This window comes from Chrysochloris asiatica, unplaced genomic scaffold (genome assembly GCF_000296735.1).
Source record: "Chrysochloris asiatica unplaced genomic scaffold, ChrAsi1.0 scaffold00166, whole genome shotgun sequence".
Classification (NCBI taxonomy): Eukaryota; Metazoa; Chordata; class Mammalia; order Afrosoricida; family Chrysochloridae; genus Chrysochloris; species Chrysochloris asiatica.
Genome location: NW_006408684.1, coordinates 827,133 through 834,706, shown reverse-complemented (window position 1 = coordinate 834,706; position 7,574 = coordinate 827,133). Strand labels below are relative to the sequence as shown.

At 38.4% G+C, this 7,574-nt stretch overlaps 1 protein-coding gene and 1 pseudogene across 2 annotated transcripts in view; one reads left to right on the top strand and one right to left on the bottom strand.

Annotated features, from left to right (window-relative positions):
• UBE3C (ubiquitin protein ligase E3C) overlaps positions 1-7,574 on the top strand; it is a 222,417-nt gene that overhangs the window by 31,565 nt on the left and 183,278 nt on the right. The gene's annotated exons all lie outside the window — the stretch shown is intronic.
• On the bottom strand, positions 1,182-1,987 carry LOC102834348 (annotated as a pseudogene). Its single transcript, XR_438770.1, has one exon. The product of XR_438770.1 is annotated as a mitotic spindle assembly checkpoint protein MAD2A-like (transcript).

Sequence of the window (7,574 nt, the reverse complement as noted above, 5' to 3'; positions counted from 1 at the left end):
TAACAACAACAACATTTGGTCAAACACTTAATTAACTCACCCCTAATATGTGGCTGGAACTGCGGTTGCTTTGGCAGGGCCAGACCAACTAATTTCACAGGTCCATGGGCCGAATGCTTCCCACCCACCCACCCTTGTTCTAAACATGCTTCAAAGAATTCTGCACTCTTTGATTCACAGCACGTCAGAAAAGCAGTTCTGACATCCTCAAGGATCTCAAATTTTGTTCTTTGAGTTTTGGGAACTGAAGACAAAGATCAAGGCTATAAGGTAGATGAGGGTAAGGTTTCACAATGAAATTTCTTAGGACAGCCTTGCTGCTCTCAAAGAATGAGCAGATGCACTGTGGACTTTTTCTCCCCAGTGCAATGTTTGATTTTCTTAAAATTTCTTCTTAATGGGTTTCTGTGACTGTGTTGTGTCCTTCAAGAAAATCTAGTAAGATTCCTACTTTAGAATCCTGAAAGAAAAGTTCTAACCTGAGTGCACATCTCTGCTTTGAATTTAACTAGTCCAGCAGAACCCCTTGGAAGCCACTGTTGTGATTGGACCTGTTTTTTGAAGGCACCTCAACGAGAGAGCACTTGTCTGTACTTATCCACTGATCCCAGAGACATGTTTCAACACATTTTGTTTGAAACAAACCTGTACACATATGAATTGGAACCTTTGTAATACACTTTTTTTATATAACATACAAATTTAACTTTATTTCACCTGTCATTTAAAGCTTGATTTTACCAAACATAAATACATTTTTAAAAACTTCTCTATCACAGAAAATAAACATTGGAACCCATAGCTTCAGGTACAAGTTATATAAATTAACATCAAGTAATTGTAAGGTTTTTCAACATGGGAACTATATGTCTCTATTTCATTACTTATGGATTATATTAGTTATTTTCAGGATCTAAATAGATTCTGATATTAACTCTTGTTTTGCTGTAATTTACAATACCACTCTACCTAAATTCTGACTCAAAATGTGTGATTAAAGACGGTATTAACTTTTTAAGAAAAAATTTTCAACTACACTTACAACCTTCAAAAGAACTGAGAGTGCTGATGGAATCCAGTGGTGATGAAATCTGCTAGTTTCCTTTTGAACAATAATCTTCTGTGCTACTCTACTTAGCCATATACATTAGTGAGGGAATAATACCATAATCTCTAATTAATGAAGTTAACTCATGGAATGCCAAACAGGTACAAAAAAAGAATTATACAGTTTAGTAAAGTATAATGTTGTTTCCCCCATCTTAAAAATTAACCAATGAAATAAAACATATCAACTTATAGTTGACTTAGTTTCAGGAAAACACATTTGAGACTTGCAACTCACATTATTTTTCTCATCTTATCTGTCAGTCATTGACGGGAATTTTGTAGGCCACCATGCTATTTACTTTGTGGATTGTAATAGTGAATGAACGAAGACGGACTTCCTCAGAATTGGTAATGAACTGAGGTCCCAATTCTTCCCATTTTTCTGGCACAACCAAATCTTTATCTGTATAAGTCAGGAGATCAAATGAACAAGACACCTCCAACAGTGGTAGAAATGTTACTGTGGCAGTGATCTGTTTGATCACTGAACGGATTTCATCTTGAATAGCTTTCTGAGACTTTTCCCTGGGTGTACTGTCATCTTTTGCAGTCTTGTCACACTCAATATCAAACTGCCATCTTTCAAGGACCTCACCACTTTTCAATATTTGAGATGACTACTACCAGTGTCTGAACTGCACATTTGTATAACCAATCTTTTAGCTGTTCCACCACATTACTTAGGTATTTGATGAGCTCAGAATCAGTAGTCACAAGTAAAGTGAGCCCGTACTTTTGCACTCGAGTAAAGGTTTCAGATGGATATATGCCACTTTGATATAAAATGCTGTGAATGCCAAATGAGAAGAACTCAGGCCACAATTTCGGCGCTCCCGTAGAGGGTGATCCCCTGCTCCCGGGTGAGCTGCAGTGCCATAGCTGCGCCTACGCATGATGTCGTGCGGTGTCACAGGGTAAACAGTGGCTCCAGCAGCAGTACCCGCCACTCGTTTAAAAAACATAGCAGCCCTGTAATACACTTTTTGACTTACCCTTGTATAAGTGATTTTAAATTCTAGTGTCTTAATGTTGTTGTTATGTGCCATGGAGTCGGTTCCAACTCATAGCGACCCTGTACAGGATTTCCGAGGCTGTAAATCTTTACGGGAGCAGAATGCCTCATCTTTCCCCCGCGGAACAGCTGGTAATTTTGAACTGCTGACCCTGAGGTTCACAGCCCGATTCGTAACCACTATGCTACCTGAGCTCCTTCTAGTGTCTTAATAGTTAGGCATAAATTTCTTTTTTTTTTAACTTTGAAGTTTTTCTTTCAAGCTTCAGCTTTCCCAATTTTAAGCTTCCATAATTTAACTCTTGAATCCTTATATTGAGCACGATGCTAAATATCAAAATTATAAAGAGAAATAAAACACAGGCCTTATTCTTAAGAAAAACAATTTATTGAGGAAGAGAAATAAGTATGATATGTTACGATAACTAAATTACCTTTACTTTTTCCCTCTTCCTCAGTTGCATTGAGATAAAAAAATACTTTTCTCCTTCAATAGGCACTTTGGTTTATCATTAGACAGTGAATCCCAGAGCTTCTATTAGGCACATAAATATAGACCCTGCTAAATATTTTGTACTAACAAACTGTGTGATTCCAGTAGGGTTTGAAGGCCAGCAACTTCAGTGTGTCATCTTCGTTTCTGTCTGGCTGTGAGCCCGGTCTGTCTTGTTGGTCGTATCTTAACTACCTCTGCCCTCATTTCAAATACCTTCCTTTCATTCAGTGAGTGCAATTCTCCTATTTACCTCTTTTCTAGACTGAGGTCAAGTTTGGTATCTACTCATACTGTGAGCACTCTTTCATTCCTTATTGTTTTAATTAACATAGTTTAAGTTTTATTTTCTGCTCTTGGGATAAAAATATCACTCTTTTAAAAAATAATGACATCTTTTCCATACTAGCACTTTGTGCCATTATTTGCAAAATAGTAATCTGCATTTTGAAACTATATGTTTGTTGATGCTACGCATGTTGGCCTCTGTGTTTTTACTAATGGATAGTGTGTATTTTGACTAATGCACAATTATTTCTGTTTGTTTGGTTGTAAGCCCTATATACTGTGCACACTTTCAGTTTCCAAAACAATCTCTATGTTGGTGAACCCAATAGTTCATTATATGGTGATCTTCCAGGGAAAGCTTTATGGAAGAGACAGCATTTAAGCTAAGTTGTGGAGATGAGTAGAATGAGGTAGCAGGACATTTGAAAATATGAAGGGTTTCTTCAGGGACCTACCAGTAGTAAGTAGGATAGTTGGAGGGCAAAATGTGATTGGGCCAGTACCAGGAGATGACGCAAGAGAACTAGTCAGAAGAGAAAGATGAGGAAATGTTTTGACCTTAGTATTTCAGTGCTAAGGCTGTGTTTGAACTTGATCCCTTAGAATACATTGGTGATTCTTAAATTATGTCCTCAGAGTAACATGAAATAGAAAAATAAGGACCATATAATAGGCTTTATATAAATTTGCTCAATTTAAATAGTTGAACTTTGAGAAGAGATTATCCTTTTATTTGGTGTTAAATAGTCTTTTAGGAAATGATTGTAAGAGTAGATTGTATTTGTGGGTTGTTTGTTTAAAAAAGTTAGCCTCTTTGTTTAACACAAGGAGCATACTGGCGTACCAACTTTTTGGTGGTGTAGTGGGTTACACGTTGGACTGTTAACCATGAGGCAAATGTACCAGCCTCTCCACAGGAGAAAGATGCATCTTTCTGCTCCCATGAAGATTTGTAGCTTTGGAAGTCCCCCTATACAGGGTCACTAGGAGTCAGAGCTGACCCACAGCACGTAACCACCTCTCCAGCACCTGTGTGATTCTCCCCCTCTGAAATATATTGTAGATAGAAGATGGGAAGCCACTGAAAAGTTTAAGGTAAAGTGATGAATGAGCCCAACTCTAAAATAGTAATCTAAGTTTTATAAACTGTTTGTTTTTTTATTACCTGTCCGTAGACATACCACAGTCCTCCTCTTGGTACAGTATTCATGTAGCTAGAGAAAGGAAACTTAGATTCCAATCTCTATTACTCTTACACATAGTTTCCAAGTTCCGTTTCACCACCACCTCTCTTTTATCCAGAGTCCCTGGGTTGTGCAAAGAGTTAACAAGTGAAGGTTGAATCCATCCAGAGATCTGGCAGTCTGCTTCTGGAAAATCAGCCATTGAAAACGCCGTGGAGCCCAGTTCTACTCTGAACATCATGGGGTTGACATGAGTCGGAGCTGATGCCACAGCAGCTGGTTCTCGTTCTCTTCTCCTCCTCTAGCACTTCTGCTCTCTCATGCTTCTGTTTCCTTCACGAATGTTTTTCCAGCTTGTCATTCTGTTGAACTTATCCTTCTATAATTTGTGTCAGATTTACCTATTCATCTAGTGTCATTTGACTGATTGAGGCAGAATTAGATGTTCTTTCTACAGTTAGATCTTACATCTTGTGCATACCTTTATTAACATGTTTCATGAGAACAAGGACTTACTCTGTTTCAGTCAGACTTTATCACTAGTGTCTAATGATACCATTATCTATTTCCAAGTTCTTCAACCATTATTAACAAAATATCTGTGTTCCCTGTGCAATGACTCTCCCTTTCCCCATCCCTTCCATTCCTAGTAACCATAGTTGTTGTTGTTGTTAAGTGCTGTCGAGTCAAGTCTGACTACATAGCAACCCTGTGTAGCAGGGGTTGGGAACATCCAGCCTATGGACCGTATAAGGCCCACAAAATTATTTGGTCTGGCCCTACCAAGGCAACTGCAGTTCCAGCCATCATATTAGAGGTGAATTAAATAAGAGTTTGACTAAATATGCTGCTGTTATTAAGTGCTGTTAAATTGGTTATAACTCATGGTGAACCTGTATAGGGTTTCCAAAGAGCAACTGGTGGGTTTGAACTGCTGACCTTGTGGTTCGCAGTCTAGTGCTGACCTTACAGCACCAAACAGTGGCATTCAACAACAGTGGGAGACAGGAAAATATCTAGTGCTTAGCACTATGCACTCAAACCTTGAATGAATGAATGAGTCTACTCTATCTCATCTGAATGTCTAGGTTAAATAGAGATACAGTCTTTGAGATGGGAAAAACAGGACGTGACTTTGGAATTTGGTGAACAAGTTTTGGTACTACATATTAGTACAATAGGCAGACCCTGGCTTAGAAACAGATTCCTTTTTAATGGCTGCCTTTAAGTTGAATGTATAATTAAGTTGGAACAGTTAGGCACGTTTCAGTTCATGTCTAACATTAATCAAATGTGGTATATAGTGTACCTTTCTGTGCATAAAAAACATGAAAGGATATTTCCAGATATACCAACACATCTTTAACATAAATGTTTCATGTATGTATAAAAGTAGTGCCCATATGTTATTATGAACCATTATAAATGTACCTCAAATTTTTGATATAGTGGACCCTACGGGGATTCGTAACTACAGGTTGTACATAAATTAGACATTTGTAACCTGGGAACTGTTGGTAAATACTTTGTGAGCATAGGTTCTGTACTTGGTCAACTTTTTCTTTCCATTCTGAACTGGCTTTTTTGGACACTATTTGTTTCTTTTTTAGTTTTAGTTCACTTATTTTGGACATTCCAGATCCTCTATTTCTCAATCCCTCCTCTTCCTCATCTTTTTACAACTCATGCCATATTTTGCTTTCTTCTTTATTAGTGTGAACTGAGTGAAGGTTTGCAGATGAGATCATCTGTTTTACATACAACAAGACATTTCAGTGATTGTACCCCCTCAGTGTAACATTGTATCTCCCACTTGCTACCTTGTGATTCTTGTTTCCATTCTATCTTTTTTCCCAACTATTCTGAATTTGTCTTTAAGTAAATACTACCCTTTTGTTTTTTAATGGTTGACTATTCCATGGTACACATATCTCACTAGTGTTGTTGTACCCCCTTATATGTACCCCCTTATACCTATCTGGAGTCCTGGTGTGGCATTGTGGGTTAATGCGCTGGACTTCAAAGTTGGTTTGAACCTGCAAGGTTGACTGAAAATCGAGCTATGAGAGTGAATTGGGTTCCTCCAGTATCTTTCTGACCAGTAGGCCTGGTCTTTTTTTTTTTCAAATAATTTTGAGTTTTGAACCATAATTTCTCCAACTCTATCTAGTACCTTCTAATGTGATCCCTTTCAGAGCAGTTAGTATTGGTAGCCGGGCACCACCTAGTTTTTCTGGTCTCAGGATCAGGGAGACCCATGTTCTTGTGCTCCCTTAGTCTAGTGGACTGACTGATTCCAAGCATCTTCAATTTTCATCATACCATATTTTTGAACAAGAAAGTTTTACTGTAGCCTCCCTTCCTCACCAGCCCCATTTCTGATACACCTTCCAAATTATGTATTCCGGAGGCAAAGGATTTTATAAGCGTCAATCAAAAAGTATTGCTAGTAAGGTTCCAGCTCATACATGCATGGACTTATTCCAAACAAAATGTGTTTAAACATGTCTCTGTAAACAGTGGATGGTGGCAGACAAGTTCCCTGAGTAATACTTACCTTAGTTTCGTTGTTGTTGTTTGCTGTCTAGCTGGTTCCAACTCATAGACTGTATTGGGTTTCTGAGAGTGGCTCATGGGTTTGAACTGCTGACCTTGCTGTTAGCAGTACAGTGCTTATCCTACAGCACCACACTAGTGATTAAAAAAAAAACCAAAACAATAATAATACTTTTTGAAGGTCTTGGCTGATAGGAAATTTTAAACAAAATTCAAGTGGATGTCCTCCAAAATAATTGAATCTTTGCAACAAGTATACAAAAATGCTGCACCACATCAAACAACAGATTTCTGATGAAGTATTTTAAGGAAGGTCAGGAAGACCTCGAAGATGAGCCAGGAGGGGGAAGACTGCCAAAGTTGATGAATGAAGAAACTGGAGGAATTCCAGAAATTGGTGGAAGAAGACCATAGAATTAACCATTGATGTGATAGTTACTGAAGTTGGGATCTCACATTATTTGGCATTTCAATTTTAAGCGAACATCTTGGCCTCAGCAAGCTTTTGGCTTGATGGATACCAGAAGTGTTATTCGAGGATCAGCTAGCTCAGGATCTGGTCTTTCCATCATCCATCAGTTGTTTGTTTTTTTTTCTTAAATTTTTTTTTGTGAATTATGTGATAGTTTACATGGGAGAACATTAGTTTTACATTCATTCTATCGTACATTCCCCTCCATGCAATCCATCCCCCGTACCCCTCAGGTCTTCAGTACATAGTCGCTCTCCCTCTCTGGATCTAAAATCTCCAGCTGCTCCATTGCTCCATCGCTCCACGTCATCATATCTGGCTCCATTTCAGGCATCACTGCTTCTCTGGGTAGGGTCCCGCTCTCTGCTTTTCTCCTTTGATGGTCCTAGGTACCTCCGCTTCTAAACTGAAAAGTTAATCACTCCCCTCCTTGCTATAAAACGTCTACCTTTACATTTC